We start from the raw sequence: 27,988 nt of genomic DNA, 5'->3' as shown, positions 1-27,988 counted from the left end.
ACTTGGGGTTACTTGTGTTTTAGGCTTTCCCCTTGGCGCCCAGGTAGGTGCACCCACACATGTGTGGTACCGTTTTCATCGGGACACCTGTGGGAACGTGGACAGTAGGCCATGTGTTGTTGGGGGTGTGGTTCGATGGGTGCGCCGAGCGAAATGTGCGGAAAATGCATTTTTTTCCCACATTTCAGACTTTGCAGGGTGTCTGGGTAATAAATTCTAGGGCGATTTGCTCAAATCATACCTCTGCAGATTCCCATGGGTGTCCTCTTTTTTGAAATGCATGGGGTTCCATGTTTTCCTTGGTGGCTTGGACACCCGAGGCCCATATCTGTATGGTGTGCCGGTCAGCAGAGAGTCTGAAATTCCGGTCTGAAAACAGACTTGGGATTACTTGTGTTTTAGGCTTTCCCCTTGGCGCATAGGTAGGTGCACCCACACATGTGTGGTACCGTTTTCATTGGGACACCTGTGGGAACACGGGACAGTAGGTCTTGTGTTGTTGGGGGCTTGTTTCGATGGGTGCGCCGAGGTAAATGTGTGGAAAATGCTTTTTTTCCCCACATTTTTGACTTTGCGGGGGTGTCTGGGTAATAAATTCTGGGGCGATTTGCGCATATCATACCTCTGTGGATTCCCACGGGTGTCCTCTTTTCGGAAATGCATGGGGTTCCCTATTTTCCTTGGTGGCTTGAACACCCGAGACCCATATCTGTATGGTGTGCCGGTCGGCAGAGAGTCTGAAATTCCGGTTTGAAAACAGACTTGGGGTTACTTTTGTTTTAGGCTTTCCCCTTGGCGCCCAGGTAGGTGCACCCACACATGTGAGGTACCTTTTTCATTGGGATACCTGTGGGAATACGGGGAGGTATGACATTTGTTGTGTTTGTGTGGTTTTCATAACGTTTTCACCCATTTGCTGGTGCCCTTTGTCACACAACCCTTTCATTTCCCAAATGTGACCTACATTTAGTCGCTGCTTTGTGCATCATACACTTTTGTAACCTGCACAAGTCACCTACCCTTGAAAAGGTCTGCCTGTTCTCTTTTAGAAAATGTATGCTTGCCGTTCCTCACCACATTGGTTTTCCCGATTTACACATGCTAAGTGCGTCTGTTCAGGCTGTGAGCGTAAAACTCCTGCGTACCATGGCTCAGTGTTTGGCTTGTGGTATTGCTTGTTTTGTAAATCACTACAAAAAATGTGTGCTCCCGCAACTGCAAGAGTCGGGAAATGTATCGGAGCATTGCTTTTCTCAAAATTCATAGAAGCCATTGCCGTACCAAGCCAACCATGTCCAACACATACCTTTTTTTCGGTCATTTTCCCGCTTTTCCCCCAATCTATGGCAGTTTCCACTACCTAGTTGTTGCCTGACCTACGCAAATCACCCCTTCCTAAACTTGAAATGTTGTCTACTTTTCAGAAATATATGCCTTTCTGTCCTCCAATTCGGCTTTCCTACCCTTTTCTTCCATTCCGTACATGCATGTCGAATTGGCAAAAATTGCCAAAAGCGCCTACCTCTCAAAAAACGGTTGATAACCACATCAAAATAAAAAAAAATCGTTTCCACTCAACCTGTTTTTGAAAGCCAGGAAATTGGGGAATTCAGCACAGCAAACCATTCATTCCTAGCTCTTACAAGGAAAGAAACACACGCTTCTTTGTACATCATTGTATTGGCATTTTTTGAAAAAACCCAAATATTTCCCCCTTTTTGGTTATTCTCTCTCAGCCCCCAACAGCAACCTAGGATTCCTGGGTGGTGTTACGACCGCCTACATGTGGGAAAAAATGGAGCCAAATTTGGCCGAGATATCTCATGCAACAAAAAAGTTACAAGCCATTGAATGGCCACATACCGAAATCACCAAAAAAGGCCCTGGCACTGGGGAGAAATACCCATGGCACTTAAAGGGTTAAGCAGGTGCCTCTCTCTGGCATGGCCTCCCTGAATCTCTCAGACTTGAGCCAGACCTCCTTAAATTCTGGAAGCTTCTCAAGACCCCTCTGTTCTCCACCTCCTCCAACTTCCCCTCACTTGCTAATTGCCTCTCCTGCCACTTCGACTGGTTTTCTGGTTCACTCATGAGTCATATAGAGCTCCAGGCCCTCCCTGACAAGTCTTCAACCAGCACCCCCTACCAGCACCCCCCCCCCCCGAGTCATGTTCCTGAACACCATGGTGGGATGGGCCCTGCCCCCCTCCCCAAATGCCCAGAGTGTGGTCCTTGCCCCACTCCCTCACACTTAGATGGTAGTCCTCCCCTGCCACTGTCCTTGCACTTGCCCCGTCTGGCCAACCTACCCACCCCCTTCCCAAAGCACTTGCCTGGCCCCTTGATCGAGCCCTCCCCATTTACTCCCTACATCCTATGCCCCTGCACTATGCCCGCTTACCCCTCCCCTCCTTCTCTGCTCTCCCCATCCCCTGCACTTCTTCTTTCTGCACTTTCAAGATCCGAATGTCACATGGCCTTGTAGGACGGTTACTGTTGTTTTTACACCTCCTGCACCACCCACCCCCTTGTTGCCTTGTGGTGCCTAGCAACTCCTTTTCTGTAAAGTGTGCCTTATAAATACTCTATGAATAAATACAATTAACATTTGAAACATTGCCTGATATGCAGTGAACCCTTGCTCCGATATGCGACCTGTTGTCGCAGCGAGTAACGTGTGGTTGATTTACTTCTTTTTTCATCACTGATAGGCACCTCTCTACTCTCTCCACTGTTTTTCGTTAGATGGAAACTACTCTGCTCGTGAACAAGATTTTGGCCAAGCTGAGCAATGGGAGTTGTAGTCCGAAACATTTTGCTAGACGCAGATAGCATTTGCAAACACTGGTTGCATGGGTTCAGTATGCTTAGACCAGCATACAGTAGGAATGTAATCTATTTAATAATGTTTAGTAATGTCAATTGACATGGCATGTTTGCATATCAAACAGGATCTCGCAAATTCCTTTTGATCAAGATCCACCCTTTGTCCTTCCACCCCACCACCAAGATATTAGGCAGGTCCATCTGGTCCCTGTCCTGTCTCCCACTGCATGCTGTCCTCCAGTGGCAATACCTCATCCAAGATGACATGACAAAACGGCAGGTGTGCTGGCACTAAAAAGAAGAAGCATGCGCCATGTTAATTTCATAGGCCCTCTCAAATGGTAAGAACACAACAGAAAGCACTGTAACCCCAGATAGTATTAAACATTTCCTATGTGAATAAAGAATTCATTAATGCATTCATTAATTGGCCACTTGTTATTAGAAGGATTGCAATAGGCTGTAAAGGAAAGACCACACATGATGGTAGTGTAACTCCTAAATAATCAACCCCTTCCAATGACATTAGCAAACTAAATATACTAGATTACAATGGGGAAGAAAAAGGAAATAGGCACACTTTACAGTACAGTTGAGTACAGCAACTTACCCAAGATATAGAATAGGGCCTTGTTCTACACTAGAGGTTCTTGGATGTGTGTTTGCCTTGGGAGTCCCATTCTCCTTGACCTCCCGAGGTCTCTCTAATGTCATGGGAGATTCCTGAAATTTCAAAGCTGGAGTGTCAAAGAAGGTCAGATTTTGAGTGTCATGGACAGCTACATTTTGTACGACCTGCTAAACGCCTTTAGTTCGGAATTGATCCAGCAAGGAGCTATTGTCAACATCTCCCTCGATTTTAAGTGTTCCTCGGCCCATTTTGGTGCCAACTGTAATTCTATTGTGCAAATGCCCCACTTTTATCTGGCATAAAATGGGATGGGGTCAATCTTTATGGTGTCAAGCACACTGCCCAGGGAAGACATTAAATCAGATATGATGGGGGTAGGAGGGAAGGGGAGCTTGGAGGTAGATTCAGCTCAACAGCCAGTTTGAAGAAGCAGGCACTGTGTTGGAATGGGGTTCATTGGGAAGTGCAGATTCGATTCCAACCACATTCTTATTCTTAAGTGGTACTGTAAGAGTTGTATTCTAACATGCACATTGAATTGGCTCACACAAATATCTCGTAACGTGACTAGTATGCACTATGCCCTCTGGCTTGTTTCATTACTGAGATGCCCATTCCCACCCACACAGTGTATGTGTTGTGTGTAGTGCATGACAATATTGATTGAAAAACCTTTATTCTGTGTAAGTCTTTTGGTACAAAATAATACATTTAACAAATACATTGTGTATACAATAAGACAATACCAAGGATAATTACAAAAAAACTTGACATTACAACATAAAATTCATTTAAAAAGTCTAAAAATACAAAACAATATTTTACTGTTTTCTTCATAAAATCAGTCAAGGATTAGTTGAGGTACCCAATTCATGGGCTCAGGACACAAATTGTAAAGTGCCTGTACATATATGGCCAAGTTATTGGGGTTTCAGCCACACTCAATAAAGGTTATTCCTTTTGAATCATCCCTGATGTATGTATTTTGAAACAAAAAAAAACACACTTAGGTTATTTGCGGATCTACAAAGCAACATTGCATCACTGGTCACTGGGATGTTGAACAATCGAAACAGTGGTTTAAGTATCTGATCATGAGTTGTTTCGGGGCACTCACAAATAAACATACAATGGAGAGGGCCTTCAGCAGCTGCACCACAACTCAGAGACCTGCACCCTGGTTCTTATCCCAGTGACTAGTGTATGACCTCACCGGGAGGCAGCCCATTCTGAATCTCATGTACAAGGCACAGGCATATGTTGGGCCTATTGCATCCAAGTACTCTTCAAAGCCCTGGTCACGCTTTTGATTTAAATAGTCCAGCTCATCTGTCAGAGCGGATCACATTGCCATTGCCTTATTACCCGTGTACCTGGAATAGGCAGCCTTTACACTTGATTTAGCCTCTCCATGTATTGAAGTCTGGTCATCCCAATAAGTGGTTAGGCCCAATATCATTAGCCACCTTTTAGCATGGCTAAACCAGTGAATTGTATCACTGCCCCCAGTCTCAACAAGTATTCAAGGGCCTCATGCATTCTAGGACATTCAGTTGCAGTTCTTCAATGGAAGAAAAAATGCAGCTGTGCCACAATGGCCCAGACGCATGATGCAGCCCCCTTACCCTTGACTGTCCTATTCCTCCCTCTGACAGCATGACTTCTGAACATGGACTTCAGTAACCAGGCTATAGGTTTGCATGGTCCCCACTTTTTTTGTTTTTGAGTGCACTGCTCAGTAGAAATGTAAACAGTGAATATAACTGCCATTTGAAATATCTTTTAACACACGATTCAGAGTTTTCAGCAATACAAAACTTTTTCTGGAAAACGAGCATCAATGGCACATGAACACCTATTTGCTTGAAGTGACATCAATGTCAAATGCCTCAACAACTCGGGTATTAAATGTAATGTTTAGTAAATGCATTCAATGTACCAATAAAACCTTACATTTGAGTATGTTTATATGAAAACAAAATACTGTACGGTATGCTCAGAATGTCCACCAAACACAAGAAAATAAGATTGAGAGAAGGGTTTAAAACCTGTGACCCAATTGATTAAGGGGTGCACCCAGTTGATAAGACAATTCTTTCACCAGGCTCCAATCCTACTCTCTAATCTATTACAAATAGACAAGACAAACCCTCAACCCTGCATCCACTAATATTGCAGTGAACCAAGGTTGCCAGACGTGATAGAAAGGACATCCACAATACGCTTTCCTTCAATGGCAGGTGAAAGCAGGGACAGGTGCTTCAAACCCCATTGATTGACAAGGAGACTCTTAGTGGTAAAATGATAAACAGAGTCTCTAAGGCTGCATCTGGTGTGTATCAGAGATAACCTGTGGCTTAATGTTTTGGTGAGGTGGCCTATTCAGCAAACAAACAAGAGTTATATTTACAATTGTCACTGTCAAGTGCAGTTGTGACATTCCTAATTTAGGAAGTGTCCTTGAACTGACTCCAAACAGACCTGGAGGTTGCCCCCAGCTACCACTAGACTTCACTCAGTTGCTTATGGAGACTCTTTGGCCCAATGGCATCTTCTGTGCAAAAGGACTTTTTTGGATGCCCATTCTTGGTCTTCTCCAGCTTCTTTATCCTTACTTCTCTCTGCTCTCTCTATCCTCACTCTCCAACACAACAATCTCCAAATTCCTGATAAACACATGCTGTCCCTTTTGAACTGTGGGCTTTAAATAGATTTCCTCCAAGGCCTCTTTTAGTGTCCTAGGTTCAGACTGTCCCGCTTCTCTCCCTCTTCATTTGGGCCCATTTGACTGTCGGGGATGCGTGTTTATTCTTTATTTGCCTCTGTTCTGTGGATACATGATGCAGTGAAATTAGAAAAGGACCGGGTTCCAAGATCTGCCAAACTCAGCTCCCCAAATTGTGTCCACTTTCATTGGTTGTGTATGAAAGTCTTCCTTGTCCTGGGCCCCCAAGCATCCTGAACATCTAAAGTAGGTCCTTGTATTTGATTATTGTGATTTGAAACACTTGCCTGTGTATAGGTGCTATACAAATAAACAATACCATGCCAATATCAATACCATTGACCATTCTCTGTCTCTTAGCAAATGTAGAGCTGATCCTGCAGATATGCTCAGAAGTCCTTCACAGATGGCGTCCATAGTTTCTTACTGGTTAGAGTCTTTTAGGTTATCTAGCACTTGTATCCGCGGTCAGAGCTTCTACTTGCAGATGGACTCTGGCAGGTCTTCACAAGTCACGATTGGTTACAGTTGTATTTAGTTTTCAGAATCTACATGAAAGCACGAGGAAGGGGCTGACAGTTCCACAGCACAGTTTGGGTTCAAGCGTCAGAGTCAGAGGTTGTGTCACTTCAGACAGGGATGGACCTAGAGACAGAACAGTCCCTGCCATTCCCCCATATTGCCTCCAAGTAGCTCAATGCTCCGGGTGAGTTTCCTTAGTAGGCTGTCTTTCGAGAGTGACAGAGACTTCTCCAGGCCAGATAATGAGGTCAGACATCTAACTTCATCACACTGTATACTTGTATGCACACTCTCTTCTTAACAGGTAGCGTTGATCGCTCAACTACAGCCACCACTTGGTGAGCCAGGGGAAGCATATGTTTGGATACCTTTAGGAATGCAACTCTAGACCCTAATTATATATTTTATGATGCTGGAATGGTGCAATAATAAAGCAATTCTGTGAATCTTGCTTAAGTGCCACCAACAGCAGGAAAGGCCCCAAAAGACCAGAAAAAGAACCGAATAGGACAGTTGACCAAATTTCGGCCGTACGGAAGCTACGTATGGCCGAACAGTTCGACCAAGTCTCCCATTTATTTGCATTACAGTGAAGGAGGGCAGTGGGACTGTCTCCCACAACTTTGTTCACTGTAATGTGAGCCGGGATTGCAGAGTGTCCCCCCCCCCTCGTCTCAAAAACTGACACTGCAGTTCCAGTTCCCATACACGCAAGTGAAGGGTGCTGACGGCGGCACACAAGGAGGTGTGCCGCCTACAGGTCAGTAAAGGGGTGGGGGCAGGGGGATAGTATGAAATGATCAGGGGAGAGGAAACTGAAAGTTATTTTCGGTAAAATAACTTTCGGTCTTTTCTCCTTCGAACATTTCAGCTTCAGTTTAATCACTGTAAATCCAGAAGAGGCATGATTTTTGGGCCAGGTCATAAAATCTGGCTCAATTGTAAGGCATTGTGTGTTCAAATGGGAGTTTACATGGCCGACAATACTCCTCCTCCAAAGGGTTAACTTGAGGGTGAAGCCTTGTGCATTTATTCATTTCCGACTAAAACTCTTCTACTTAGCCAATCACTTGGCTAGGTTTCGGGAAGGGCCATTAGCAGGCATATGGTAATAGCGTGGGACAAGGAAGAGGTATCAATGTGCGCTACTGCAAACTTCTGTGCAGAGTAGACCGAGAGTCTTGAATCGGTTTATTTTCTAGACCCTGAGCCAATTTATGGAATTTAGGAAAATGGTCAAAGTCCCGGTTTCCAAGAATGATGCATACAGTGAAGTTCCGAGCCTTTTGAAGTTTATTGATTGGATTTGATAGGTGTTTGGTATAGATGACATTCCAGTAGTTCTGGTGAGACATTGCCACTGCGAGGATGGCCAGTTCAGCACAGAATGGAGAGCAGAGGAAAAACTCCCGTAGGAGCCTTGGGTGAAGGAATGAAGGTCTGAACCAATGGTTACTCATGGGTTTCCCATAATTGGGTTAGCATTAGTTTACTGGTAGGCTTGTAATTTAGGTCGAGTTTATGCCCTGACTGTATGCGCACATGCGGGGAAGAATAGCATGACAGAAATGCTGAACTAAAATTAAACATGCATGAAATTCTATGTTTAATGTTCCGAAAGGTCACCCCAAAAAGGCACATATCTGTAGACATTCCCCACCCTTTTTCACTCTGCCTATGGCTGCAGAATCCCATTTTCATGGCCTTGCATTTATGCGTACTTGACCCACAGTCGCTAGGTGTCGGATATTTTTTATGTCACACGTATGTTATTAAATAGATCGTGCTCGCCCAATAGGGTGTTGGAGCACCACTTGCAAGCACAGACAGACAATGTATACATGTTGTTTCTGCAAAAGTAAAATGCAACACTCCCTATGCAGAATGGGCTCTGAATAGCTTGAGAGAGTTTTTGCAGATGAAAGGGTTGGTGTGGACCGGCTCCGATACATTTAGGGGAACATTCCACGGTGTGCGCTGCGGACACATAAGAATTCTCCATCCCCCATGTCTTCTTTTGCAGCAGCTGCATATGCAAATTGTAAGAGCCTGTAGTAACATTCTTGGGAAAAAACGCAAGAGAAAGACAGCATCTCCATTCCTTCCCAAGTCCCCACCTGAGGATGGCTGTGTTGCCTCAGTCCTTGATATTAATATCAAATGTAAGGCTTATAGCGGGGCACGCGAGTGCACTTCACAAAAGCCCTTTAGTGTCTTATTTCCATTTCTTGACAACACAAGTGATCATCTCTTAAGCAAATTCCTACGCCTCCAAGCAACTGATGATTGAAATGTTTAGAGTCGGCTTTAAATGAGCTGCTCAGCGTTTATCAGAAATGTCACGGGAGGAAAGCCCTAGGGCGTGGCCCTGCAGCAGAATGCATGCTGGGAGTACACGAGAAAGAGCAGAAATGATATGTGCAACACCAAACACGCGTATTCACCTCCAGCATTTCAATCATACATACCTTCCATTGAATTTCTTTTTCATCAGCATTTTGCTTCACATAAAGCTGCTGTCACTGTTATCCTTTCTGTTCCCTACAATTCCCCCACCTCCTTTCAAATCCCCCGACTCCTATCCGCTCGTTTAGAAAATGGCAGGCACTGTGCATCATCAAGAAAGAGTATGTGAAATAAGATAATGGAACTGTAGTATTGCAACAGAATCTTGACAAATGGGCAAATGGATACACCTTTTCAAGCTGTAATGGGACACTATACTGGATGGACACTGTGGCAGCTGCGTGAAGAAACCCTCACATGCATTTGTGACAAAATGGCTCTGTAGTTTTAGCCTATTTCCACCTTTAATGTACACCTGACTAAAGGACTTGATGTTAAGTTGGTAATTGGCTAGGAATGTAAAACAAACAAAAAAAACACGTGGGATTCACTGACCTTCAAGCCAGACACTATGGCAGCATACATACATGTTCCTATGGAGCAGACAGTTCGATTCCTAAAAAAAAAAAATCTAGGATCCCGGGATTGCTGTCAAGCATTAAAACCAACGCTATGTAACTGAAGTTAGACTTTTGGCACAGAGCAGTAGGGTACTTAACCAACACTATTACCCCGTGTCAACAAGCTCTAAAGCTATTATCATCGATGATACCGTAAAATGGTCAAAGATAGGAAAGCCAGGAAAAAAAGGCTTCTGATGAATTTATGATATGTCGCTGTGTGTGAGAAACCTTTCTGTACTTCACTGAAAGCCAACAGCCATCAAAAGAACTCAAAGGGCACAAGGAAGTCAATTGCTGTGGGCAACGAATGAGCATTGTCAGCAAAAGTTGATGTAGCTGGCAGATTACATTACAAAATACGTGCTTCTCTCATCCAACACTCCCCACCTCTTCATTCAAAATGGGTTGGACCCACTCTTGAGGTTGGTGGCCCTCCCACTGTTTTGTCAAATGGCAAATCATTGGTGTTCATTCTTAACAGTAAGCAACATTTTGACCATTGAAGCGAGACCTGTGCTACTTTAATTAGATGATTCAGTCCTCGTTGCCAGGACGGTAAATGCCCTTCAAGCTCAACTACCTGCTGTAACATCCTATTGCTCTTTAAGTCATCGAATTTTGAATACATCAATGTCCAAAGTAATGGTCCACAATAACCTGCAACAAGTTGGATGGGGAATCCATGATTGTTTCCCATATCTGGGTGTAGTCCTCAACTCAAATCTTGCCTGAAAAGCCCAAATCGAGTCAGCTTCCGGAGAAGCGTCCATCAATTCTGCATGAAAACATAGGGATCCTTTTGCTTCTGAAACAGAGATGGTATATCAGAGGAAGTTTGCAGGCATAGCTCTGTATGGCACTGAGCAGTGGGGTCTTGACAAATCTGTCAGCTATGTCAGTATGTGTGAATGTTCTTTTTGGAAGCAAAATTTGAATTTACCAAAATGTTTTCCATCGGCTGCCCTTCATGCAGATGTTGGTTTTAGGAAACAAGCAAGAACGGTAATGGACTGCCCGCCAGATATGCTGTCAAGAGGACAGGTTCACAGTCAAATGTGTTGGGAGACTAAGTGTGGCATTAATATTTAGACTTAGGGCCTCATCACGAGTTTGGCGGTAACCCTTAAATCCAGCAGTCGCGTTATTACTGCCGGATTTAAGCGTCCGCCAAATCAGGGCTTCGGCGGATTTCTCCCCAGCACTGAGCTGGGGGGAAATCCACTGAAAATTCACGCTATTACCACCGGTGGATTTGCCGCCGGTGGTAAGAGCGTGAAAATTCCCCATTGAGCCCAATGGGGCATTCCCGAATGGGCTCAGTGGGGAATGGGGAATTCCATTACCGCCAAACCCATGATGGTTATACCGCCGGCGTTACCGCCCAACTCGTGATGAGGCCCTTAGTCTGGCATTTGGACCTCACAGAGCTGGCTCTAAGCTGCATTTTGGATCCTCATTGTCATCACACAGATCCTCATAGGCCCCTACTATCGAAACTTAAAAGAAGCACATGATCAAGGAAGGCAGGAAAGGAGGAACTGATAGGCTTGTGTCCTGTCATTTTTTCGAAGGTAATAGTTTTGAATGGCAAATTTTCGAATTTTTTTTGTCAAAATGCCATTCTTCCGAATGAAAATGTCTTTGAAAAAAATTTGAAAGTGCCGTCGACATGGGTTAGGGTTAGGGTTGGGGCTTGAGTTAGGGTTGGGGGGTGGGAGGGTGGTGTGGGGCGCTGGGGGAACCCCCCAATATACACTAAAACCTTGAAACGTTACATGGAGCTGTCCAGTGCTGAAATTACAGCACTGGACAGCTCCATGTAACGTTTCAAAGTTTTTGTGTATATTGGCATTTCAATTTTTTTTTTGTTGGAACTTTGAAACGTTACATGGAGCTGTCCAGTGCTGTAATTTCAGCACTGGACAGCTGCATCCAGCGTTGCAAAGTTACAAAAAAAAAACATTGAAATGCTACTTTTAACATGTAAAAGTGCATTTCAATTGAAACCAGTCCATGACTATTGTCGATGGATTGGTTTTGAAAGAAATGCACTTTAAATATAGGCTGTCACAGCTTTGTTTTTTGAAACTTTGTTTCCAACACTTTTGTTTGTCGAAACTTTTTTTTAAAATGATCACTATGAACCGATATGCTTGGCTCATATAGGCTGGGCTGAAATATTTGTGGCAGGTGGAGGGCATCGATAATATCTGTTAATGCTCACCAATTCCCAGATCAGACCCCTCCTCTTCCTCGCCAGAGCTGACATCTTACCCAGAACTTATACAATTAGTGATTGGAATGGTCTATCAAGCCCAAAATGTAAAATGTGCAAGGCAGATGTGGAGACTTTGCCACATTTTCTTCTTGCATTTCCAGACTATGATCTTATAAGGTAGCAATGTATTCTCCCCTTTCTAAGGCGAGAAGGTGTTTTGAATAAACCTAATGCTGCTCTGTCATTCCACTTGGGGGATTATGATAGGGTCATCATGAAATCAATCACATGTGTTATCTATGGGGCCTGGCACTTCAGACCAAAAAAGATCTGCAGCCTCTGAGTTTAGGGCATCAGTATTATGCTTCTTCTGGACTGTGAATGAGGATGATAAATACAATACCCTTTTCTTTCTCCTTTCTCTCACTGTTTGAAAAATATTGTGGATGGACAGGTCATTGATTCCTCGACTTAGTTTTAACAGTGTTCCATTCTGTGTTTCAATTTGTGTCTTAGTTGTGTCTTAGTTATGGCTCTTTTATTCTGATGGTATTTGTTGTGTTTTGTACATAATATATTATTGGATTGTTGTGTTTTAATCTGTACTGTTTTTAATGCTCTGGGTACTTAATTTTTGTATTTGATGTTGTCACGAAAGGCTTATAGGCTTAAAGAGCAGGAAGTACCATCAAAAGAACCTAACAGGCACAAGAAAGCCAATGGCTGAGGGCGATGGCTGAGCAGACAAAACAGGTGATGATGGCTGAGAAGAAAAAACAAGTGGCGATGGCTGAGCAAACACAACAGGTGATGAAGGATGAGAAGAAGAAACAGATGAGCATTGTCAGCAGAAGTTGAAGGAGCTGGCAGATTGCAATACAAAATCCTTGCTTCTCTCAGTCGCCACTGCCACCTATTCATTCAAAATGGCCTGGGCACACTCTTTATGTCGTGGTCACTCCCACATCTCGGTAGATGTCAAGAAGTTAGAAAAGAAAGGGGAGGAAGGATAGCTCAGGGGCAGCAGGTTGGTCTTGTAAGTGAGCCAATCCCACACAAGACATGTTTGGATTCTGATCCCGCGCTTAAGCGCGTTATAAATGAACAATAAACTAAAGCCCCATCTCAGAAACAACTCACCCCAATGAAGCCTCTGTGAAATACAGCCCAGAGGCTCAAGGCCTAGATATGTCAAACAAATACCTACGGTCATGATCATCCTACCTTGGCTCTGAAAAGTATACCAGAAACATTAATGTCTCAAAATGCCCACCATACCTAACAGAAGTGCTCCCTCCTCTTAAAAACTCCTCCTATCCTTCATCACTCACAAACATGGTTGTTCCCAGGCCACCTATTTGGCACTACATGCTTCCAAACACCATTGAGTATGAAAAGACTTGAAAGTTCACTAATATTTGAAAGATGACGCTTTGCCTATGATTACTCTCTGCTGAAGATTATGTGCTCTGGGTACTCAATTTTGCTCATAATTTCCTATCTGCCAAAGGGAATACTGCTTTCTCTAAACTGAGTAGCGTGGCAATACCATGTTTTTCTTCCTTCATAATTCTGAACGTTAAAATAGTTTTTACAGTGCTTTGCCAACCCACGGGACTGTATTTCACGTACTTCACTGGTCTTCTTAGACACCAGGTCCAATACATACTGGAACAAGTTTGGCAATGCCAACCGTTTTTTGCTTTTAGTGTAGATATCGGAAAAGTATTTGCCATAATGGTACTAACTGGCCTGGCAAAAACCTATCAAATACCTATGCACAATCCAAAACTGTTGGCTTTACTTATAGGACTTCAGTGAAGGACACACCTACTGCTTATACATCCAATGGCTAAAGGCAGACCTGGTTAAGACATTTTTATTACACCAGTAGTGTGTTTACAGCACCAATAAAACCATTCTGTTAGGATCCAAGCTCACCTGGGTTCTTGTTCGGGACCAGTGGGATGAAGACTCTGTGCTGTGATTGAAGCAACAGTGTTGATTTAGCTGAGAAATGTGCAGAAAGGGCTAATCCTCTCTTTCCGCCACCTTGCCTGTAACATATAAAACAACGGGCCGAGTGGTGTCTGGAGGGAACCTGCTGAACAGGTAAAGGAAAAAACCTGTAGCGAAAAACCCTTTGTACAGCCAAGTTGTTGGACCAGGAAGGGCTGACATTACGATAATAGTAGAATATGGTAAATGGCAGCAAAGAGGGGAATCCAGGAAGGGGCGAGGCTGGTACCGAGGACCAGGAAGACACGGTAGACAGGAGGAAGGAGGGACACAAGGAGGCACACAGGAACAGGAGCGAGGAGGAGAGAACAACTATTGTGGCAGCAGTTTAGAATACCTGAGGTTTTGCAACACACTGCATAGCTGGCATGGATCTGCTTAAGTAGAAACAAAGGAGAGACATTGTATGGGCAGCTGCGGCAGACCGTAGCTCCAAAGGCACCATCTTGGAATAGGTGTGTAAGAGATCATACGTACAGTGCGTGGCACCATCCTATGGTTGGCAAAACGTTCCATCCTGGTATGAAATGCCATCTTGAGGTTGGCAGAAAGTCAAATCCATGTAAACCATGCAGGGCAATATTTCCAATGCTGCTAAAGCCACCAAGGAAGTGCCTGATTCATGACAGCATGCTCTCTGCCAAGGGAAGATCATCCTGGCTTGCCGGGGTAGAGACAATGAAAACAATTGATCAAAGCAGGAGCATTAATATGTGTGTAATGAAATCAATATTAACCATGACCATTGATGAGTTAGTGTAAAATCCATCTACCTTCTTGCTATTTGCAGCACCTACCCTTATTGTGGAGGTATCAATCCACCTTCTTACCTTTTGCAGTACCCACCCCAACATGGAGAAATACTTCATTATGAAACAGGATCATACACGTACCCAGCTTAAACAATATTATTTATCACCAAATGGAAGCCTACATTACAAACACACATAATGCCACGCATTCTGTATTGTATGACAGTCAGATGTATGCAACGCAAATCCCTTTCCCGTTTGCTGCAATGTATACAGTCAACACTACAACTTTCAGCCGACTGAACGCTTGTGCCTGCTCTAGGACCATTCATGCAAGTAATCATACATCATTGCGTCAGGTACGCAATGATGTTGGTTAATAACGAAGGAGGGCGCATGCGTCTGCTACCATGGTAACAATGTTCTATGGCTGGGCAAATGTGCAGGTCCTCTGTGAAGACAACAGTGGTCTGAGACGGGCCACACAGACAACTACTACAGTCAATCAGTGACTCATCCCGTTCAGGTAATTACACCTCCGTATACCAGATACATCAGGTCATATACAGAATGGTAAGACGAAGGAGTCATATATGGCTCATTCAGTAATATGAACTTTGATTTCACTTCACCTTCAACACCCATATTTTCACATCAGTGATCTCGTGATTATATATCACCTTAACGCTGCTCAGGATAAGAGACTCAGCAGTCCAGACTAGTATGTAACCTGTAGTTTAGACATGAAGCTTCAGGCTGTAGATACTTCTACTGAGAATCTATATATTAACAATTTGTTTCAAGCATTCCTCTGACTTTAAATGGAATACAACAGGCAGCAGAGCTCTGTTCCCTGACCTTTCTCAATTTGCCAACTATACCATTAGGTAAGAGCCCACTATGCCAGTTTAGAACAACACATGTATATACATGATACATTGTATATATTTCTGATTGCCCATTGTAGGGAAATGTAATGGGAAATCATTTTCCATACTGTGAATTTCAACAAGGTAGCTCCACATTTCATCATCCACATTTTAGCAAAAGTGTGAATTTTAACTTGGGCCAATGGTGTGAGACTCATATGTGTGACTCAGGGTATGAGACCCGGGTTGAATCTAATAGATGCCAATGTTGGGAATGCACAGAACACATGCTCGAATATGATCACTTTGCTCCACGATACCACAGTATTGGGCTGAGTTGCACTATAAATAAACTAACATACTAATTTGCCTTATCCATTTAACATGTAACAGGTTCCCATACAAACATTTAGTGCAAACAAGTCGATGATATAAACTTGGTGCAGATTGTTGGGAATGCATGGTGGTTTGGATATGAAATAAACTAAATTTGCAGGCTTAAAGCTGTGCTTTGTCTGAATGGGACTGTGACAAATCAGAAGTGTAGAATGTGAGATGCATTCTGCTAAAGACATTGCATTGTTTAAACAAATTTCAGAGCAGGAAAACGTCACTGAGATGCAGCTATTACATCCACTCTTAAGCACTCTGGACACTGTCAGAACATTCTTGGATTGGCCCACTGACAAAAAGGGAGGCAGTTTGAATTACACATGAGGTTTTAGAAAAAAGGCTTGAAGCAGAAAGGGCTGGGTCCTTCACTCACCCACTGGCTCGGTAGCAGAGGACTGGGAGAGAGTTTGTTCCTGTGCAGACTGTCTCTTCTGTGTTTTGCCAACAGTATTACAGGCTGACTGTTTTATGGGCTGTCTCCATCTCTCCTGGGTTGCCAGTTGTCAGAAGAGTTGCAGTCTCAAGCACCCTTATCTGTGGTTGACTCTGGGTGGTGCAGCCAACAGAAAGTCTGGGGAAGGGCTTTGTGGCGTACTTCCAGACTGAGTCGGGAATATCACCAGCTGGATCTAGGTAATTATGCAGTACTTCAGGGGCTAAATGGATGATTGATACTAGGCAGTGCAGGGTAAATAAGTCATTTCATTTTAATAAACTGCATGATAACATTTTGAACGTGTATGTAAAACTGTGTTCCCACTTCTTAGGTTTTGCTGCAATAAAACTCAGTGGCCCTCATTACGACCCTGGCGGAAAGCAACCGACCGGACCGCCATAGCGTAAATAGCGTTTCCGCCATTGCACGACGGAGCAAAGTGCGGCTCATTCCGACCCATCGGGCACGAGCACCACGCCATGGCGGAAGTGCAAAGTCCGCGATGGCGGAAATGACCCCAAAACGGCCCACACCGCCGCCGTACGGCGCCCTAGGTGCAATTCCGCCACCCCTCTTAGCGGTCACCGCAATGAGCGGCAATCGGAAAGTACGGTGACCGTAAATATACGGAAACGGAAGTAAAAACATGGTCCCGGAACGGGAAACATCACGCCGTACACCTATAAAAACACAAATTCCACACAACCATTAAAAATACTACCCTGAGACACATCCCAACCCGACATCCACCCTAGTGAAACCAAGAAAAATGGGAAAAGTAGCGAAGAAAGCGTGCGACCGCAAGCGGCAGGTCCACTTCTCCCGTGAGGAACTCACCGTGCTCACAGAGACCCTCCAGGAGAATGCTGCCGTCGTCTTCTCCACGCAAATGACCAGGATGGCACTTGCGAACAAGAAGGCCATATGGGCCCTGGTGGCACAGCGGGTAAGTGCGGTGGGGACCGCACCCCGCAACCCACAGCAATGCAGAAAGCGATGGGACGACCTGCGGATCCGCGTCCGTAGCATACTTTCTGCCAACCGCAACATTGCCACAGCTACCGGGGGAGGATCGGAATCACCCATCAAGCTGACCCCCTGGGAAGAAATCTGTGCCTCCACCATTGGAATGGAGAGTATAGAGGGAGTCGGAGGGATGGAGAAAGGAGTGCAGACATCCGAAGAATCAGGTAGGTGTCCCAAATAAAACAATGCTAAAACCACAATGTCCAATCATGTGAAGTACCACCTGTCCACATAGTGCAACAGTAACACATGTCCAGGAGAACGTCCACATACATAGGCCCGATAGCACACTTTAAAACTCACATTAAATACATAAATAATTAAAAATCCTAAAAACACCCTCTACACGTGCAGCAGGCACACCCTAACTGCAGGCTGCAAAACAACTGCACCCTCACTCCACACAAAAAAGAAACCACCTCCAAGGCCCCAACCCAAATCACCCTCAGGTACCACCCCAATGCATGTGATACATTGCCATTCCAATTCCCACAGACCCATCAATAACGCTCGCCCTCTTCTACTCCACCACAGGGTCCGATTCAAACGACGAGCTCCAGGACACCCCTACCAGCACACCTGCAAAGAGGGCCAAGACCAACGGCCAAAGACCCTCCACCTCAGCTGCACGCATCAAGACACGGCAGCAGGACAAATCAAGTGGCAGCACACAGGAGGGAACTCCAACAGGCACCCCAGCACCCAGCACGCCCACAACAGCACCACCACAGGTCCCCCCAATGGATGCCACAGTAGGCACTGCTTCTGGTGGCAGCAGCACCATAGGTGACACTGCATTAATGGCAGCATGCTCCGACACAGAAAACGGGGATGTCGAAGTCAGATCCATCCATGACCTGCCTCAATCCCCCTGTCTGTTCCATCCCGTACACCATGAGGATACCACGCAGGAGCACCCACAAGACGACGACTGGCCATCCCCCACAAGCCCTGTGGCAAGGCAACATGAGGTGACCAGCCCCTCTGTGACACCACCGCAAATGGCCATGGCACAGCAGAGGCAACAGTCCCTCGACCAGGTAATCGTGCAACAGCAGCAACTGGCCACGCTCCTCAAGGACCATGCCGATGAATGTGGGGGCACTAAGGCAGACATAGAAACATCAACTGAGACACTTAGGGCAGAAATGGAGAGAAGTACAGAGACACTAAGGGCACAAATGGAGAGTAGCACCGAGAGCCTGAGAGTAGAAATGGAGAGAAGCACCGAGAGCCTGAGAGTACAAATGGAGAGAAGCACCGAGAGCCTGAGGGGGGAACTGCATGCGACGTCCAAAGACGTATGTGCCGAACTTGCCGCTGTGCGCCGTGTGCTCACTGAGCTCTCACAAACCCTTAGGGACATGCATGGACGTGAGCAGGCAGAGACATCATCCGTTGCAAGTTCCGTCCAAGGCAGCCCCCAACGTAGATCAGGGAGGAACCTGCGCTCCACAGGCAGGGGTGCCCCTGATACCCGGAGAGGGGGCTTGCAATAGCGACTGCCCACTGACAATGAGCATCTCTGGACACTGGTGTTCGGGGGGAGGTAGGAGGGTGGAGGGGGTGTGTTGTGCTCACTTGGGTGGCGGGTCGATGGGGTGTGTAACATGATTTCACATATGCCATAAACAATGCACGATTATCCAATGAGATGTGTGGACATTGATCTTTGTGTACGAGGCCATTATAGGCGTACAGTCCCTATTGTGCATGTTCCGGACACACACAGTGCCACAAGTTCCGTGTCCATGTATCAGACACCAGGCGTGAGTGCTAGAAGCATGCATCTATGATATGCTGACGAATGTCACGGCCCTCCTGTGCCTCGCAGACTCCTTGAGGTGCTGCCACATCCCCACCCTCATCATGACCATCTTCAGGTGCTTGCAGTTCTGCGTCAGGGGGCATGGGCACATTTCTACGTACGCACATGTTGTGTAGCATGACACATGCCATGACCATCTTTGCGACCTTCTCATGGCGGTACAGGAGTGCCCCGCCAGACCTGCTGAGGCAGCGGAAACGAGTCTTCAGTAGGCCGAATGCCTGTTCTATGACTACACGGGTACGTGAGTGGGCATGGTTGTAGTCCTCCTCATGCTGGTCCCGTGGGTTCCGGAGTGGTGTAAGGAGCCATCTCTTCAGTGGATACCCGGCATCACCTGTATGTGGACAATAAAGGATGTTTGAGGAATGCCATTGCTACGTACGTACGCCCCCCCCCCCCTTCCTGCTAGGTCATTGGCGCATCACATACCCCACATTATCATGCTTGAAATGAGACTCACTGAGTAGCCAGGATCTGTTCCCTGCGTGTCGCTCCATGTAGCGTGGTATTGTAGAGTTCCTCAAGACCATAGAATCATGGGTTGATCCAGGGAATCGGGCACAACAATGTGTAATGATCCTGTTGGAGTCACACACCATTTGTACATTCAGAGAATGAAATTGTTTTCGGTTGCGGTACTGGGCCTCCATGGCATGTGGGACGACCAATTCCACATGGGTGCAGTCGATGGCACCAATGCAACCCGGTATGCCGCCAAGTGCATGGAATCCCACTTTTGTGTTCGTAATTTCCTGCTCCGAGCGCGGTAGAGAGATGTAGTCGTCTGCGTGCCTCAGGAGGGCATCGAGCACTTGCAATAGTGTCCGTGAGAACAGTGGCTGTGAAATGCCATGCAACTGTCCGACTGTGTGCTGGTAGGTGCCTGTGGCCAGGAAGTGGAGTACAGACACCACCTTCAGTAGGGGTGGGATGGCGGTTGGGCTATCTATCATGCTGGCAAGGTCAGCCTGTGTCATGTCCACAATGGCGGTTATGGTGTCCCGGTCCAAACGGTAGAGGGTGTGGATCTGCTCATCAGTGAGGTCGAATGGATGTGCTCGGAGGCGTGGGATTGCGGGCTGCCTGCGTGGTGGTAGTGGCTGTGCTGGCGGCCCTTGCTGGCCCTGCCTTGCCCTCCTCCTCCTCCTGCGTCTCCTCCGTGCGGCCGGTTGTTGTAGTAGTTGGGGTTCGTCTTCTTCTTGAAGTTGGAGTACTTGCAGTGCTATCAGGTCCCCCAGGGCCAACATCGCTAGTCCTGCCGGTAGCATTTCGGAGTGGGTGTGGTTGTGTGAGGGGGTTGGGTGTGCAATTTATGTGTTTTCAGGCTGTATAGCCTCCACCTGTGGTGATTCATTCCACCTGTGCAAGCTGCAATCCCCTTTGGGCGAGCACGTCCCGCACACAACGCTGCAATTCGACGAATGGCATCTTGCTATTACAATCATGTATTTGTTCCCGATGGCAGTGTAATACTGGTTGATATGTTCATTCTGCTATGGTCCCATTGGTTCACATACTATCTTTGCAGTCGCGAACAGACTTGTGAAGGGTCAGTGGAACGTAGTACTCGAGTTACGGTGGACCCTCATGCAACACTGTACCGAGGTTCACCGACGGGCGGGGCGTCCCATTTGTGAGTGAAGGCAGTTGCCATTTTCACACACAGCCGCACTAGATGGATTAATTTGTGATTTCAAGCGGCCACAGATGCCTTTTCGACGTGATGTTGCAAATGAGGAATTCGAAGGACAGCGCTTTCGGTTTTCAGCTAGCGGCGAGGAGACGCCCACAGGTCTGACTGCAAATATAACGTTCTATTGTTCAATGTCTTTGGGACAGGGGCCATGGCGAGAATGCAATGATTGATATGAATGGTATGGGATGCGCAATAGCGTAGTGGACGATGAGGCCGGACGTTCCCAAATACATGTTACTTCACAACACTGGAATTACGGGCTGGAGCACAGTGGATTTAGCAGGCTGCATAACGCACAGACTCAATGGAAATTTCACATGTTATGTGAGTATGAAATCAGGCGTTTTCATTACGGGATGAGGGAATGATGTATGGATGCATGGACAGATGATTTCATACAGAGTTTGCCATGTACGGGGCTTCTTGGAATCTATCCACCTACCCTGCGCTATGTGATGCAGGGCTGCCATAGTGGGACCATCGTCTATCTGGCCTTGTTGAACCCTCCCTGTCTCGACGCGCCTTCAGACACTTGTGTCTATGCACGTTACTAATCCCATCTGATGGATTCTGTTTTGACAGATGCATGCACAGTAACACTCGTTTGTAATAGTGTTTTCACCTCGATATAGATAGTTATGATTCGCAAGTGGTTTTTGGGTGGTGATGATCCCTTGGAGTGGGCTAGCATGCATATGGCTGTGGATTTGGTGTGATCATTGAAGTGAGTAATTCAAATGCAGTTCTGATGCCCATACTATTCTTTTTCATTTCATTTGGGTGACAGGTATCTCCTCCCCTTTTGCCACTGCCATCTGTATGCCATTCCTGCAGATGGATTTTACTCCCGACACCTGCTGCTTCGTGTTAATCAGTGGAGCACCATTACGATCTTATGGGACGATCGCCAATGGGCCACATGCCCTTACGCAGTACTAGTGGCTAGGAGCAACATTTCGGCCTTTCAGCTGGACTAGTGCCTCCCTAATGGGACGGCCCTGCGGTTCGAGGCGCTTCCATGTTGCCTTTTCGTACGAGAATGTAGGCCCTGTGTACCATGAGGGAACAGGGCGTCACACAAGAAGTAGCTGGTCATTTATTGCGGATGCAGCCCACAATGGTGAATTATATTTTGGGGTTCATGGCCTAATGGCTGTATGGGCTTGGTGAATTTGTTGTGCATTAAATTTCTATTCTGATATGAACCGTGTAGCGTTCTTCTTTGCAAGTGATGTGGCATATTCCTACTTGGGGAGCGATGTATTGTGAGAAGATCTGCATTGGGTTCCAGCTTCGGAGTATAGTTGCGTGGTACTGTGCTGGGCGCGTTTGCCTACGGAGCCCAGTGAGGTCAGGGATTAGGGCTGCCAATATGACTGTTTTCATGGTGTCATGCTCAGGGGCGGGGGATTAGCTTTTGTGTAACAGATGCCGGTCAGCCAGGTGGATTGGTGGAATGATGTGATTATCAGAATATGGCTGGTCACAGGTGCCTGTGTTTGCGTGCGTTTCTTGGAGGGAGACTGAGGTCATGTCCATTTGTGTAGCTTCTGTATTCGTGCCATCTGTGCCCTGCAGCTCCCGTTGGCCCCTCTTGAGGTTCATTTGTTCGTTGGCAGGCATGGGTGACATGTACATTTCACTGGTTGCATTGTGTGACTTCATTGCACCTACGAGGAGTTGTGCAATGTGGCCAGGGAGTGGTGTGCAGGCACTCAGTAGGGCCGTTTACGGTTGGTTCGCGATGCCGTACTTCTCACCATGGCGGAATGGTACTTTCCGCCGTGCTTGGTGGCGTTAGGTGCATGTCCGCTAGGGTCAGAATTCGCGTACCGTTGCGCCATGGTGGTAATTGCGGTTTGGCATGGCGCGCGTGCGCGTACTTGGTGCAGTTAGCGTTGGCGTTCACTACGGTGTCGCTAATGGCATCGTACTTTACGGTGACGGGTCATGATCGCACCGAGCGCTATTCGATGGCGGTATTGCATTTCCGCCATCGTTTTTCGATTTCCGCCAGGGTCGTAATGAGGGCCAGTGACAGAAGCTGTGCTCTGCCAATTTTGTTGCAAAGTTCAAGGCCAATGACAGGAAAAACTGAGCATTATCGCAAATAGTGTGTTTTGAAAACTATTGCAGGAAAGACTTTGCTTATGTTTGAATTACAACGTGGATGCACATGTCATTTTGTCTAAGTTGAATATTTCTAGTTTATGATAAAGAATAACAATTGAAAAAGGTGATTCAGCATCAGTGTATTTATTCTGCACTCAGAGTTAATGAGCTGGCATGCAGAGATGAAGAACGTGCAGTAAAAAAGATCAAAGGAAAGTTAGTCACTGTAACTTCTTTTACACTGAGAGGCTGAATTAATGTTTTGCATTTAATTTGCATTGTTAATGTATTCTGGGATGCAAGCCACAAGGGCATACAAGAGTGGTATTGTAGATAAGATACCACAGGAGGGGATGAGTTAATTATTCAGAGAGTACTAAGTCCAGTGCTTGTTTACCGTTACTGACCCTGGCAAAATAATTAGTAGGCAATACATTTACACAATATATTACCAAGAGCTAACAAAATACCACATTTACAAAATACTACAAAATACCACGAGATACTAAAGCTAGCCCAAAGAGATCTGTAACACCATACATACAGATTTGTGATGTGTATGATTATGTTAGAGGTTTGTTGAAGACACATTAGTACAGATCAAGGTCCCGAGCAACTTTAGCTACTAAGCATTATTTCTATAGGTGGAAACTGAGGCCTCGTCACTACTTCTGTATCACAGAAACAGGTGTGATAGAATGGTCTGAGCATGGAGTGTCCAAGCATTTTGCATTAAATATATTGATTACAAACATGTGTTTAAAGGTCACAAATTCACAAAATGATATGATATTGTATATTTGTAGAACCTGCCCTGAGGATGGACATTCTGTCTGAAATGCATCTGCAAGGGCTTCTTTGCACAAATAATGAAAAATTAAAGAGAAGATCACCACCCAAAGGACTATGAAAATGTTGCATTTTTTCATTAGAATTTATTGTCAGCTAACTGAATATATGTGTTAAGATTCAGTAGTATTTGCTACTTTCCAAGAGTCTCCAGGTCTAGTGATTGTTTCACTGTGCACTATTGACTATATCTATTTTTCTTGATCTAGTGTACGTCAAGTTAACTGTACAATGCCTTGAAGTTTATTATCAAACTTGAATTTAACTTTTGGTAACTATTACCATAGTGGTGCTCCCCCGTCTCCCTTACTCCTGTCTGCTGTTCAGACATTCCAGTGATTAAAGACATTGGGCCTCATTACGAGTCCGGCGGTAACCGAGGCGGTAAAAGCGTCTGGTTACCACCGGACTTGTATTAACATTCCGCCTCTGTGACTCCCGGAATTACCGGGGCATTACAACCCCGGTATCCCGGGAATTCCGGAGGCGGATTGGTGTTAATCCCCATTCCCATTGAGTCCCATAGGACTCAATGGGGATGGGGATCATGGAAACACCGGCCCCATCTCGTGATGTTGCCGATGTTTCCTTGTCCGCCTGCAGGTGGGCGGTGTTAAACCCGCCAGGTCAGACCTGGCGGGTTTGATGCCTCCGCCTGCAGGAGTTGTGATCGCCCGGCATGGAAACAACGGTGGCGGCGGGTTTACCGCCACCGTTGTTTCCATACTGGGCGAGTTATAATGAGGCCCATTGTAAATTGCGGTGTCATTGCAGATTTCCATGGAAGAATGGGCAGCCAGGAAAAGGTACAACACTCAAGATATGCCTGTTTAATAGCAAGCAACTCCTTTTCGAGTACTGAGTAATGTCTTTCACTGTCGGTTATAGTTTTTGATAGGTATGCCACAGGATGTTCTTCATGATCACCCTGTAATTGGGTCAGGATTGCCGCGATAGCGCATTTGGATGTATTAGTCTCCACAATAAAAGGTCTAGAACAATCAGTTGGACATAGGATGGCAGCCTGAGTGAAGGCTTTCTTTAAGAAACAAAATGCTTTTTTCTGTTTCAGGAGACGAGGTGAAGGGTACATTCTTTTTCACGTATCAAATATCCATTGGTTCTTGTATCAAGCTCCCTGGGTTGTTGTTTATTGTTTCACTATCAACTTTCCCCTCCACTTCCTTTTTTCTCTCATTTAACAAAGGGAAAAAGTGGTATGTATTTATCAAGTTTAATGTAACATATCTACAGCCTTTCAGTTCAAAATCCTTACCATATAAACAAGCAATAATACAAATAAAAATAGAAGCTGCTTCATGTGAAATTCATCACAAATTATACCAGCATGGCAGGCAATTCAAATTACCCACTTAGGCTAGCGTTCTTTTATGCTGTTCAATTAGCTTACAACATTTGCGTACCATCAAATATTATTTCAGTGATATAGGCATTTTGTAAAGAAATAATTAATCCTTAACAGATGATGCATAGTTGTTTTTTAATAAGGTCCGCTACAAAGACTTATTCGTAGATAAGTGAGAAGATGAAATGCAGGATAAACAATAATTATGCCCCACAGAATGGCAGCTGTCAGGAGATGTAGCTAGTCAGGTCTTCTCTCTCTGCTACGCAAATTAAATAAATAAAACAATGCTGGCCAAGCTAAAATCAAATCATCTAAGTGCGCGCAGTGGAAGCAACAGCATATATTCCTGTCTATCCTCATATTAATGACATTTATACCATATCTTAGTTTGGTTTCTAAGCGGGATACCGGGATTCGAACTGTAGACGTTTATGCAAATAAGACCAGCACGTTGCCCCTTTGCTATCCTCTGTTCACAAAATGATCAATTCCTTCTACTCTACTTAGGGTCATGTTTTCAACGGCACACTCGTATTGTGTTATTACAATAGCAGAGTGGTATAGCATAATTAATGTGTGTCGCTGCACATGCCTGCCCTCAAAACGACAATCCTTCATGAAAGTTACATCGAAAACAAATGCTCCATTTGGAAATAATCGAGAAAGATTTGTAACTGTGTGTAACCACACTCAAAACATTCTAGCATTGCAATTGTATTACCAGAATAACAATACAATCATACAAAAAACTTGAATGGTTGGCACTAAAACATGTAGATGTATAGCAGCAGACAATGGCTTGATTAGTTAAGGTATGGGATAGGTCATTGTACCACCAAAGAATGAGGTAAAAACTAACTATACAAATAAACTTTTCCCCATTGACAGAGCAGATTAACAGTGTTTCATGAATCCAGATTGAGCACCTTCAGAGAGCCTGCAAAAGTCTTGACAGGTTTATTATGACTCCTTTGAATGCTTACCCATTCTAGACATCTCAAGTCGACTACATCCTTTATTTGCACATACGTCTATCATACCCAGCATACAAACTGATCTCAGCATTTACATGGGGCATCGTGGAGCTTACAGAGAACCCTCTTCCTCTATCTAAATGACTCTTCACCCTGGGTCACCTGAATATCTGGACAGATGGCGCCTTTTATCTCTACTATTGCAAAGGAAAAACCTTTGTGTAAGAACTAAGTAAAAACTTAATTGAATATTTTTTTTTTTTTTATGAGGATCACTATGTATGTTTTAATGATTAAAAAGGTTGTAAACAATTGTACACAAAAATAGTAAAACACACAAGGTGATATTTGACATACAAATGTTTACGTACACATTTGCGACAAGACTATCTACAGAGTCGACATAGTCTACCACAATTTTGTCACGGAACAATGTATGTAGTTTCAGACAGCCAATACACATTCAGTTTGTTATATTTTCTTCTGGTAACAATGAATGCCTAATTCATACAAAAAGTCACAACATTCAGCATTAGAATGTACTAAACAATCACAACAAAGGTGCAAACATTGAGGCAAAAAACCTAAGCATTAGTGATAGGAAAAAACATAAGTGGGAGCACGACATTGACCCAAGTTGCTTGTGTTTCGGCTTGTCGGGTCCCTGATCATTCACAAGAATAAGTCCCAGCCTTCCTCAGGATGAAAAAGCAGTTTGGGTAGTCGGGCACAATTCTGTTAAAATATAGTGGAATGTGCCATTTCTAAAAAAGGAACAACAAACATACTGTTTAGCAATGTGGCAATGTTACTGTGTATTTTGAAAAAAAAAGTTGGCACAACAAAAATGTCTTTCATTACGGGTTGCAAGCTGCCTTTATGTATTCATTTTCACAGTTAATATTCTGAGTGCATGGAGCTCTGGCGCCACCCGGTGGTTTGCAGAATGTACAGGGTGGTCAATGAAACTGTAAAATGCTCCCATGAAGTTATTGCATTTCATTGACACACACACTGCCCCCAGCTCCTACGCTGAGAGTTATCTTTTTACTTATTAATTTGAACGGGGCTCAAAAAGTTCAGGGAAGACCTGATGGAATGTTCAGTTGTGATGTCACAATGGACCAAGATAGTGAGTGATTAGTCCCGGAAAGTCAGAGTAGCCATTGAGAGAATGAAGACTGCTAATGCTGTGTGTGTGTTGCTGGGCAACACCTAGCAGCTTTTGAAAATGATGCAGGGTTCTGCTCAGGGCAGCAGTGAGGGTTTTACAAAAAAAAAAAATTGCCAATAAAAGGAAAGCGTACGTTTCATTTTGTCCGTTTTACACATAAAATGCCAAATGAAAGGAAAGTGTAAGTTTCACTTCGTCCTCCCCCCTCCTCTGACCTGATAGATGGACAGCTCTTGCTGTCTGAAGCACTTTTGGAGTAGGGCGTCTGGGGAAATGTTTTTGGTTGCTGGGGACCTCCCTCCCAGAGTCCAGTGGCACATTATACATTTTCAACCCTGGAGCTGGCAGGATGTTTATTTTTGAGTCTATGGGGGAACGGTGGGTCACTCTTAGGCTGCTTCCCCCCACAGCTCTCCTTACTGTACATTTTTGTAGCTGCAGCTCCTCAGTTGCACTCTGTCCTTTTAAGTTGTATTTGTCCATATTCCTGGGTTCTTTAACTCTCGTCGCCAGTGTAATAAAGTCTCTTATTAGTCACACGGGACACACAGACCAGCTGTGGAGACTGATGTTGGTCCAGGTATGCTTTATTGGTAC

This window comes from Ambystoma mexicanum, chromosome 12 (assembly GCF_040938575.1).
Source record: "Ambystoma mexicanum isolate Mex_15411 chromosome 12, UKY_AmexF1_1, whole genome shotgun sequence".
NCBI lineage: Eukaryota > Metazoa > Chordata > Amphibia > Caudata > Ambystomatidae > Ambystoma > Ambystoma mexicanum.
The sequence above is the reverse complement of the archived record's forward strand: the minus strand, read 5'-3'. Positions refer to the sequence as shown.